Genomic DNA, 12,276 nt, shown 5'->3' on the forward strand with positions numbered 1-12,276 from the left:
GAGTTTTCCTCCTCTGGGTGCAAAAAGCTTGATTTTTAGAAACAGCAAGAAATACCATTTTTAAGCATGAAATTCCACCCCAAGTCCCCTGAAGGATTTTTCAATGTGGGCACAAAAAAAATTTGGCCTCCCAAGCACACTTTTTTCTGACCGCGGGGTCAGTAGGTTTCCTCCTCTGGGTTCAAAAAGCTTGATTTTTAGAAACAGCAAGAAATGCCATTTTTAAGCATGAAATTCCACCTCGAGTCAAGTCCCCTGAAGGATTTTTCAATTTGGGCACAAAAAAAATTTGGCCTCCCAAGCACACTTTTTTCTGACCGCGGGGTCAGGAGTTTTCCTCCTCTGGGTTCAAAAAGCTTGATTTTTAGAAACAGCAAGAAATACCATTTTTAAGCATGAAATTCCACCCCGAGTCAAGTCCCCTGAAGGATTTTTCAATTTGGGCACAAAAAAAAATTGGCCTCCCAAGCACACTTTTTTCTGACCGCAGGGTCAGGAGTTTTCCTCCTCTGGGTGCAAAAAGCTTGATTTTTAGAAACAGCAAGAAATACCATTTTTAAGCATGAAATTCCACCCCAAGTCCCCTGAAGGATTTTTCAATGTGGGCACAAAAAAAATTTGGCCTCCCAAGGACACTTTTTTCTGACCGCGGGGTCAGGAGGTTTCCTCCTCTGGGTGCAAAAAGCTTGATTTTTAGAAACAGCAAGAAATACCATTTTTAAGCATGAAATTCCACCCCGAGTCAAGTCCCCTGAAGGATTTTTCAATTTGGGCACACAAAAAATTTGGCCTGCCAAGCACACTTTTTTCTGACCGCGGGGTCAGGAGTTTTCCTCCTCTGGGTGCAAAAACCTTGATTTTTAGAAACAGCAAGAAATACCATTTTTAAGCATGAAATTCCACCTCAAGTCAAGTCCCCTGAAGGATTTTTCAATTTGGGCACAAAAAAAATTTGGCCTCCCAAGCACACTTTTTTCTGACCGCGGGGTCAGGAGTTTTCCTCCTCTGGGTTCAAAAAGCTTGATTTTTAGAAACAGCAAGAAATACCATTTTTAAGCATGAAATTCCACCCCGAGTCAAGTCCCCTGAAGGATTTTTCAATTTGGGCAAAAAAAAAAATTTGGCCTCCCAAGCACACTTTTTTCTGACCGCGGGGTCAGGAGTTTTCCTCCTCTGGGTGCAAAAAGCTTGATTTTTAGAAACAGCAAGAAATACCATTTTTAAGCATGAAATTCCACCCCGAGTCAAGTCCCCTGAAGGATTTTTCAATTTGGGCACAAAAAAAAATTGGCCTCCCAAGCACACTTTTTTCTGACCGCAGGGTCAGGAGTTTTCCTCCTCTGGGTGCAAAAAGCTTGATTTTTAGAAACAGCAAGAAATACCATTTTTAAGCATGAAATTCCACCCCAAGTCCCCTGAAGGATTTTTCAATGTGGGCACAAAAAAAATTTGGCCTCCCAAGGACACTTTTTTCTGACCGCGGGGTCAGGAGGTTTCCTCCTCTGGGTGCAAAAAGCTTGATTTTTAGAAACAGCAAGAAATACCATTTTTAAGCATGAAATTCCACCCCGAGTCAAGTCCCCTGAAGGATTTTTCAATTTGGGCACACAAAAAATTTGGCCTGCCAAGCACACTTTTTTCTGACCGCGGGGTCAGGAGTTTTCCTCCTCTGGGTGCAAAAAGCTTGATTTTTAGAAACAGCAAGAAATACCATTTTTAAGCATGAAATTCCACCTCGAGTCAAGTCCCCTGAAGGATTTTTCAATATGGGCACAAAAAAAATTTGGCCTCCCAAGCACACTTTTTTCTGACCGCGGGGTCAGGAGTTTTCATCCTCTGGGTTCAAAAAGCTTGATTTTTAGAAACAGCAAGAAATACCATTTTTAAGCATGAAATTCCACCCCGAGTCAAGTCCCCTGAAGGATTTTTCAATTTGGGCACAAAAAAAATTTGGCCTCCCAAGCACACTTTTTTCTGACCGCGGGGTCAGGAGTTTTCCTCCTCTGGGTTCAAAAAGCTTGATTTTTAGAAACAGCAAGAAATACCATTTTTAAGCATGAAATTCCACCCCGAGTCAAGTCCCCTGAAGGATTTTTCAATTTGGGCAAAAAAAAAAATTTGGCCTCCCAAGCAAACTTTTTTCTGACCGCGGGGTCAGGAGTTTTCCTCCTCTGGGTGCAAAAAGCTTGATTTTTAGAAACAGCAAGAAATACCATTTTTAAGCATGAAATTCCACCCCAAGTCCCCTGAAGGATTTTTCAATGTGGGCACAAAAAAAATTTGGCCTACCAAGCACACTTTTTTCTGACCGCGGGGTCAGTAGGTTTCCTCCTCTGGGTTCAAAAAGCTTGATTTTTAGAAACAGCAAGAAATGCCATTTTTAAGCATGAAATTCCACCCCGAGTCAAGTCCCCTGAAGGATTTTTCAATTTGGGCACAAAAAAAAATTGGCCTCCCAAGCACACTTTTTTCTGACCGCAGGGTCAGGAGTTTTCCTCCTCTGGGTGCAAAAAGCTTGATTTTTAGAAACAGCAAGAAATACCATTTTTAAGCATGAAATTCCACCCCAAGTCCCCTGAAGGATTTTTCAATGTGGGCACAAAAAAAATTTGGCCTCCCAAGGACACTTTTTTCTGACCGCGGGGTCAGGAGGTTTCCTCCTCTGGGTGCAAAAAGCTTGATTTTTAGAAACAGCAAGAAATACCATTTTTAAGCATGAAATTCCACCCCGAGTCAAGTCCCCTGAAGGATTTTTCAATTTGGGCACACAAAAAATTTGGCCTGCCAAGCACACTTTTTTCTGACCGCGGGGTCAGGAGTTTTCCTCCTCTGGGTGCAAAAACCTTGATTTTTAGAAACAGCAAGAAATACCATTTTTAAGCATGAAATTCCACCTCGAGTCAAGTCCCCTGAAGGATTTTTCAATTTGGGCACAAAAAAAATTTGGCCTCCCAAGCACACTTTTTTCTGACCGCGGGGTCAGGAGTTTTCCTCCTCTGGGTTCAAAAAGCTTGATTTTTAGAAACAGCAAGAAATACCATTTTTAAGCATGAAATTCCACCCCGAGTCAAGTCCCCTGAAGGATTTTTCAATTTGGGCAAAAAAAAAAATTTGGCCTCCCAAGCACACTTTTTTCTGACCGCGGGGTCAGGAGTTTTCCTCCTCTGGGTGCAAAAAGCTTGATTTTTAGAAACAGCAAGAAATACCATTTTTAAGCATGAAATTCCACCCCGAGTCAAGTCCCCTGAAGGATTTTTCAATTTGGGCACAAAAAAAAATTGGCCTCCCAAGCACACTTTTTTCTGACCGCAGGGTCAGGAGTTTTCCTCCTCTGGGTGCAAAAAGCTTGATTTTTAGAAACAGCAAGAAATACCATTTTTAAGCATGAAATTCCACCCCAAGTCCCCTGAAGGATTTTTCAATGTGGGCACAAAAAAAATTTGGCCTCCCAAGGACACTTTTTTCTGACCGCGGGGTCAGGAGGTTTCCTCCTCTGGGTGCAAAAAGCTTGATTTTTAGAAACAGCAAGAAATACCATTTTTAAGCATGAAATTCCACCCCGAGTCAAGTCCCCTGAAGGATTTTTCAATTTGGGCACACAAAAAATTTGGCCTGCCAAGCACACTTTTTTCTGACCGCGGGGTCAGGAGTTTTCCTCCTCTGGGTGCAAAAAGCTTGATTTTTAGAAACAGCAAGAAATACCATTTTTAAGCATGAAATTCCACCTCGAGTCAAGTCCCCTGAAGGATTTTTCAATATGGGCACAAAAAAAATTTGGCCTCCCAAGCACACTTTTTTCTGACCGCGGGGTCAGGAGTTTTCCTCCTCTGGGTTCAAAAAGCTTGATTTTTAGAAACAGCAAGAAATACCATTTTTAAGCATGAAATTCCACCCCGAGTCAAGTCCCCTGAAGGATTTTTCAATTTGGGCACAAAAAAAATTTGGCCTCCCAAGCACACTTTTTTCTGACCGCGGGGTCAGGAGTTTTCCTCCTCTGGGTTCAAAAAGCTTGATTTTTAGAAACAGCAAGAAATACCATTTTTAAGCATGAAATTCCACCCCGAGTCAAGTCCCCTGAAGGATTTTTCAATTTGGGCAAAAAAAAAAATTTGGCCTCCCAAGCAAACTTTTTTCTGACCGCGGGGTCAGGAGTTTTCCTCCTCTGGGTGCAAAAAGCTTGATTTTTAGAAACAGCAAGAAATACCATTTTTAAGCATGAAATTCCACCCCAAGTCCCCTGAAGGATTTTTCAATGTGGGCACAAAAAAAATTTGGCCTCCCAAGCACACTTTTTTCTGACCGCGGGGTCAGTAGGTTTCCTCCTCTGGGTTCAAAAAGCTTGATTTTTAGAAACAGCAAGAAATGCCATTTTTAAGCATGAAATTCCACCTCGAGTCAAGTCCCCTGAAGGATTTTTCAATTTGGGCACAAAAAAAATTTGGCCTCCCAAGCACACTTTTTTCTGACCGCGGGGTCAGGAGTTTTCCTCCTCTGGGTTCAAAAAGCTTGATTTTTAGAAACAGCAAGAAATACCATTTTTAAGCATGAAATTCCACCCCGAGTCAAGTCCCCTGAAGGATTTTTCAATTTGGGCACAAAAAAAAATTGGCCTCCCAAGCACACTTTTTTCTGACCGCAGGGTCAGGAGTTTTCCTCCTCTGGGTGCAAAAAGCTTGATTTTTAGAAACAGCAAGAAATACCATTTTTAAGCATGAAATTCCACCCCAAGTCCCCTGAAGGATTTTTCAATGTGGGCACAAAAAAAATTTGGCCTCCCAAGGACACTTTTTTCTGACCGCGGGGTCAGGAGGTTTCCTCCTCTGGGTGCAAAAAGCTTGATTTTTAGAAACAGCAAGAAATACCATTTTTAAGCATGAAATTCCACCCCGAGTCAAGTCTCCTGAAGGATTTTTCAATTTGGGCACACAAAAAATTTGGCCTGCCAAGCACACTTTTTTCTGACCGCGGGGTCAGGAGTTTTCCTCCTCTGGGTGCAAAAACCTTGATTTTTAGAAACAGCAAGAAATACCATTTTTAAGCATGAAATTCCACCTCGAGTCAAGTCCCCTGAAGGATTTTTCAATTTGGGCACAAAAAAAATTTGGCCTCCCAAGCACACTTTTTTCTGACCGCGGGGTCAGGAGTTTTCCTCCTCTGGGTTCAAAAAGCTTGATTTTTAGAAACAGCAAGAAATACCATTTTTAAGCATGAAATTCCACCCCGAGTCAAGTCCCCTGAAGGATTTTTCAATTTGGGCAAAAAAAAAAATTTGGCCTCCCAAGCACACTTTTTTCTGACCGCGGGGTCAGGAGTTTTCCTCCTCTGGGTGCAAAAAGCTTGATTTTTAGAAACAGCAAGAAATATCATTTTTAAGCATGAAATTCCACCCCAAGTCCCCTGAAGGATTTTTCAATGTGGGCAGAAAAAAAATTTGGCCTCCCAAGGACACTTTTTTCTGACCGCGGGGTCAGGACGTTTCCTCCTCTGGGTGCAAAAAGCTTGATTTTTAGAAAGAGCAAGAAATACCATTTTTAAGCATGAAATTCCACCCCGAGTCAAGTCCCCTGAAGGATTTTTCAATTTGGGCAAAAAAAAAATTTGGCCTCCCAAGCACACTTTTTTCTGACTGTGGGGTCAGGAGTTTTCCTCCTCTGGGTGCAAAAAGCTTGATTTTTAGAAACAGCAAGAAATACCATTTTTAAGCATGAAATTCCACCCCGAGTCAAGTCCCCTGAAGGATTTTTCAATTTGGGCACAAAAAAAATTTGGCCTCCCAAGCACACTTTTTTCTGAGTTTTCCTCCTCTGGGTGCAAAAAGCTTGATTTTTAGAAACAACAAGAAATACCATTTTTAAGCATGAAATTCCACCTCGAGTCAAGTCCCCTGAAGGATTTTTCAATTTGGGCACAAAAAAATTTTGGCCTGCCAAGCACACTTTTTTCTGACCGCGGGGTCAGGAGTTTTCCTCCTCTGGGTGCAAAAAGCTTGATTTTTAGAAAGAGCAAGAAATACCATTTTTAAGCATGAAATTCCACCCCGAGTCAAGTCCCCTGAAGGATTTTTCAATTTGGGCAAAAAAAAAATTTGGCCTCCCAAGCACACTTTTTTCTGACCGCGGGGTCAGGAGTTTTCCTCCTCTGGGTGCAAAAAGCTTGATTTTTAGAAACAGCAAGAAATATCATTTTTAAGCATGAAATTCCACCCCAAGTCCCCTGAAGGATTTTTCAATTTGGGCACAAAAAAAATTTGGCCTCCCAAGCACACTTTTTTCTGAGGAGTTTTCCTCCTCTTGGTGCAAAAAGCTTGATTTTTAGAAACAGCAAGAAATACCATTTTTAAGCATGAAATTCCACCTCGACTCAAGTCCCCTGAAGGATTTTTCAATTTGGGCACAAAAAAATTTTGGCCTCCCAAGCACACTTTTTTCTGACCGCTGGGTCAGGAGTTTTCCTCCTCTGGGTTCAAAAAGCTTGATTTTTAGAAACAGCAAGAAATACCATTTTTAAGCATGAAATTCCACCCCGAGTCAAGTCCCCTGAAGGATTTTTCAATTTGGGCAAAAAAAAAATTTGGCCTCCCAAGCACACTTTTTTCTGACCGCGGGGTCAGGAGTTTTCCTCCTCTGGGTGCAAAAAGCTTGATTTTTAGAAACAGCAAGAAATATCATTTTTAAGCATGAAATTCCACCCCAAGTCCCCTGAAGGATTTTTCAATGTGGGCAGAAAAAAAATTTGGCCTCCCAAGGACACTTTTTTCTGACCGCGGGGTCAGGAGGTTTCCTCCTCTGGGTGCAAAAAGCTTGATTTTTAGAAAGAGCAAGAAATACCATTTTTAAGCATGAAATTCCACCCCGAGTCAAGTCCCCTGAAGGATTTTTCAATTTGGGCACACAAAAAATTTGGCCTGCCAAGCACACTTTTTTCTGACCGCGGGGTCAGGAGTTTTCCTCCTCTGGGTGCAAAAACCTTGATTTTTAGAAACAGCAAGAAATACCATTTTTAAGCATGAAATTCCACCTCGAGTCAAGTCCCCTGAAGGATTTTTCAATTTGGGCACAAAAAAAATTTGGCCTCCCAAGCACACTTTTTTCTGACCGCGGGGTCAGGAGTTTTCCTCCTCTGGGTTCAAAAAGCTTGATTTTTAGAAACAGCAAGAAATACCATTTTTAAGCATGAAATTCCACCCCAAGTCCCCTGAAGGATTTTTCAATGTGGGCACAAAAAAAATTTGGCCTCCCAAGCACACTTTTTTCTGACCGCGGGGTCAGTAGGTTTCCTCCTCTGGGTTCAAAAAGCTTGATTTTTAGAAACAGCAAGAAATGCCATTTTTAAGCATGAAATTCCACCTCGAGTCAAGTCCCCTGAAGGATTTTTCAATTTGGGCACAAAAAAAATTTGGCCTCCCAAGCACACTTTTTTCTGACCGCGGGGTCAGGAGTTTTCCTCCTCTGGGTTCAAAAAGCTTGATTTTTAGAAACAGCAAGAAATACCATTTTTAAGCATGAAATTCCACCCCGAGTCAAGTCCCCTGAAGGATTTTTCAATTTGGGCACAAAAAAAAATTGGCCTCCCAAGCACACTTTTTTCTGACCGCAGGGTCAGGAGTTTTCCTCCTCTGGGTTCAAAAAGCTTGATTTTTAGAAACAGCAAGAAATACCATTTTTAAGCATGAAATTCCACCCCGAGTCAAGTCCCCTGAAGGATTTTTCAATTTGGGCACAAAAAAAAATTGGCCTCCCAAGCACACTTTTTTCTGACCGCAGGGTCAGGAGTTTTCCTCCTCTGGGTGCAAAAAGCTTGATTTTTAGAAACAGCAAGAAATACCATTTTTAAGCATGAAATTCCACCCCAAGTCCCCTGAAGGATTTTTCAATGTGGGCACAAAAAAAATTTGGCCTCCCAAGCACACTTTTTTCTGACTGTGGGGTCAGGAGTTTTCCTCCTCTGGGTGCAAAAAGCTTGATTTTTAGAAACAGCAAGAAATACCATTTTTAAGCATGAAATTCCACCCCGAATCAAGTCCCCTGAAGGATTTTTCAATTTGGGCACAAAAAAAATTTGGCCTCCCAAGCACACTTTTTTCTGAGTTTTCCTCCTCTGGGTGCAAAAAGCTTGATTTTTAGAAACAACAAGAAATACCATTTTTAAGCATGAAATTCCACCTCGAGTCAAGTCCCCTGAAGGATTTTTCAATTTGGGCACAAAAAAATTTTGGCCTGCCAAGCACACTTTTTTCTGACCGCGGGGTCAGGAGTTTTCCTCCTCTGGGTGCAAAAAGCTTGATTTTTAGAAAGAGCAAGAAATACCATTTTTAAGCATGAAATTCCACCCCGAGTCAAGTCCCCTGAAGGATTTTTCAATTTGGGCAAAAAAAAAATTTGGCCTCCCAAGCACACTTTTTTCTGACCGCGGGGTCAGGAGTTTTCCTCCTCTGGGTGCAAAAAGCTTGATTTTTAGAAACAGCAAGAAATATCATTTTTAAGCATGAAATTCCACCCCAAGTCCCCTGAAGGATTTTTCAATTTGGGCACAAAAAAAATTTGGCCTCCCAAGCACACTTTTTTCTGAGGAGTTTTCCTCCTCTTGGTGCAAAAAGCTTGATTTTTAGAAACAGCAAGAAATACCATTTTTAAGCATGAAATTCCACCTCGAGTCAAGTCCCCTGAAGGATTTTTCAATTTGGGCACAAAAAAATTTTGGCCTCCCAAGCACACTTTTTTCTGACCGCGGGGTCAGGAGTTTTCCTCCTCTGGGTTCAAAACCTTGATTTTTAGAAACAGCAAGAAATACCATTTTTAAGCATGAAATTCCACCCCGAGTCAAGTCCCCTGAAGGATTTTTCAATTTGGGCACAAAAAAAATTTGGCCTCCCAAGCACACTTTTTTCTGAGGAGTTTTCCTCCTCTGGGTGCAAAAAGCTTGATTTTTAGAAACAGCAAGAAATACCATTTTTAAGCATGAAATTCCACCTCGAGTCAAGTCCCCTGAAGGATTTTTCAATTTGGGCACAAAAAAAATTTGGCCTCCCAAGCACACTTTTTTCTGACCGCTGGGTCAGGAGTTTTCCTCCTCTGGGTTCAAAAAGCTTGATTTTTAGAAACAGCAAGAAATACCATTTTTAAGCATGAAATTCCACCCCGAGTCAAGTCCCCTGAAGGATTTTTCAATTTGGGCAAAAAAAAAATTTGGCCTCCCAAGCACACTTTTTTCTGACCGCGGGGTCAGGAGTTTTCCTCCTCTGGGTGCAAAAAGCTTGATTTTTAGAAACAGCAAGAAATATCATTTTTAAGCATGAAATTCCACCCCAAGTCCCCTGAAGGATTTTTCAATGTGGGCAGAAAAAAAATTTGGCCTCCCAAGGACACTTTTTTCTGACCGCGGGGTCAGGAGGTTTCCTCCTCTGGGTGCAAAAAGCTTGATTTTTAGAAAGAGCAAGAAATACCATTTTTAAGCATGAAATTCCACCCCGAGTCAAGTCCCCTGAAGGATTTTTCAATGTGGGCACAAAAAAAATTTGGCCTCCCAAGCACACTTTTTTCTGACCGCGGGGTCAGTAGGTTTCCTCCTCTGGGTTCAAAAAGCTTGATTTTTAGAAACAGCAAGAAATGCCATTTTTAAGCATGAAATTCCACCTCGAGTCAAGTCCCCTGAAGGATTTTTCAATTTGGGCACAAAAAAAATTTGGCCTCCCAAGCACACTTTTTTCTGACCGCGGGGTCAGGAGTTTTCCTCCTCTGGGTTCAAAAAGCTTGATTTTTAGAAACAGCAAGAAATGCCATTTTTAAGCATGAAATTCCACCCCGAGTCAAGTCCCCTGAAGGATTTTTCAATTTGGGCACAAAAAAAAATTGGCCTCCCAAGCACACTTTTTTCTGACCGCAGGGTCAGGAGTTTTCCTCCTCTGGGTTCAAAAAGCTTGATTTTTAGAAACAGCAAGAAATACCATTTTTAAGCATGAAATTCCACCCCGAGTCAAGTCCCCTGAAGGATTTTTCAATTTGGGCACAAAAAAAAATTGGCCTCCCAAGCACACTTTTTTCTGACCGCAGGGTCAGGAGTTTTCCTCCTCTGGGTGCAAAAAGCTTGATTTTTAGAAACAGCAAGAAATACCATTTTTAAGCATGAAATTCCACCCCAAGTCCCCTGAAGGATTTTTCAATGTGGGCACAAAAAAAATTTGGCCTCCCAAGCACACTTTTTTCTGACTGTGGGGTCAGGAGTTTTCCTCCTCTGGGTGCAAAAAGCTTGATTTTTAGAAACAGCAAGAAATACCATTTTTAAGCATGAAATTCCACCCCGAGTCAAGTCCCCTGAAGGATTTTTCAATTTGGGCACAAAAAAAATTTGGCCTCCCAAGCACACTTTTTTCTGAGTTTTCCTCCTCTGGGTGCAAAAAGCTTGATTTTTAGAAACAACAAGAAATACCATTTTTAAGCATGAAATTCCACCTCGAGTCAAGTCCCCTGAAGGATTTTTCAATTTGGGCACAAAAAAATTTTGGCCTGCCAAGCACACTTTTTTCTGACCGCGGGGTCAGGAGTTTTCCTCCTCTGGGTGCCAAAAGCTTGATTTTTAGAAAGAGCAAGAAATACCATTTTTAAGCATGAAATTCCACCCCGAGTCAAGTCCCCTGAAGGATTTTTCAATTTGGGCAAAAAAAAAATTTGGCCTCCCAAGCACACTTTTTTCTGACCGCGGGGTCAGGAGTTTTCCTCCTCTGGGTGCAAAAAGCTTGATTTTTAGAAACAGCAAGAAATATCATTTTTAAGCATGAAATTCCACCCCAAGTCCCCTGAAGGATTTTTCAATTTGGGCACAAAAAAAATTTGGCCTCCCAAGCACACTTTTTTCTGAGGAGTTTTCCTCCTCTTGGTGCAAAAAGCTTGATTTTTAGAAACAGCAAGAAATACCATTTTTAAGCATGAAATTCCACCTCGAGTCAAGTCCCCTGAAGGATTTTTCAATTTGGGCACAAAAAAATTTTGGCCTCCCAAGCACACTTTTTTCTGACCGCGGGGTCAGGAGTTTTCCTCCTCTGGGTTCAAAACCTTGATTTTTAGAAACAGCAAGAAATACCATTTTTAAGCATGAAATTCCACCCCGAGTCAAGTCCCCTGAAGGATTTTTCAATTTGGGCACAAAAAAAATTTGGCCTCCCAAGCACACTTTTTTCTGAGGAGTTTTCCTCCTCTGGGTGCAAAAAGCTTGATTTTTAGAAACAGCAAGAAATACCATTTTTAAGCATGAAATTCCACCTCGAGTCAAGTCCCCTGAAGGATTTTTCAATTTGGGCACAAAAAAAATTTGGCCTCCCAAGCACACTTTTTTCTGACCGCTGGGTCAGGAGTTTTCCTCCTCTGGGTTCAAAAAGCTTGATTTTTAGAAACAGCAAGAAATACCATTTTTAAGCATGAAATTCCACCCCGAGTCAAGTCCCCTGAAGGATTTTTCAATTTGGGCAAAAAAAAAATTTGGCCTCCCAAGCACACTTTTTTCTGACCGCGGGGTCAGGAGTTTTCCTCCTCTGGGTGCAAAAAGCTTGATTTTTAGAAACAGCAAGAAATATCATTTTTAAGCATGAAATTCCACCCCAAGTCCCCTGAAGGATTTTTCAATGTGGGCAGAAAAAAAATTTGGCCTCCCAAGGACACTTTTTTCTGACCGCGGGGTCAGGAGGTTTCCTCCTCTGGGTGCAAAAAGCTTGATTTTTAGAAAGAGCAAGAAATACCATTTTTAAGCATGAAATTCCACCCCGAGTCAAGTCCCCTGAAGGATTTTTCAATTTGGGCACACAAAAAATTTGGCCTGCCAAGCACACTTTTTTCTGACCGCGGGGTCAGGAGTTTTCCTCCTCTGGGTGCAAAAACCTTGATTTTTAGAAACAGCAAGAAATGCCATTTTTAAGCATGAAATTCCACCTCGAGTCAAGTCCCCTGAAGGATTTTTCAATTTGGGCACAAAAAAAATTTGGCCTCCCAAGCACACTTTTTTCTGACCGCGGGGTCAGGAGTTTTCCTCCTCTGGGTTCAAAAAGCTTGATTTTTAGAAACAGCAAGAAATACCATTTTTAAGCATGAAATTCCACCCCGAGTCAAGTCCCCTGAAGGATTTTTCAATTTGGGCACAAAAAAAAATTGGCCTCCCAAGCACACTTTTTTCTGACCGCAGGGTCAGGAGTTTTCCTCCTCTGGGTTCAAAAAGCTTGATTTTTAGAAACAGCAAGAAATACCATTTTTAAGCATGAAATTCCACCCCGAGTCAAGTCCCCTGAAGGAT

Source organism: Natrix helvetica, assembly GCF_964273705.1.
Source record: "Natrix helvetica genome assembly, chromosome: 2".
NCBI classification, from domain to species: domain Eukaryota; kingdom Metazoa; phylum Chordata; class Lepidosauria; order Squamata; family Natricidae; genus Natrix; species Natrix helvetica.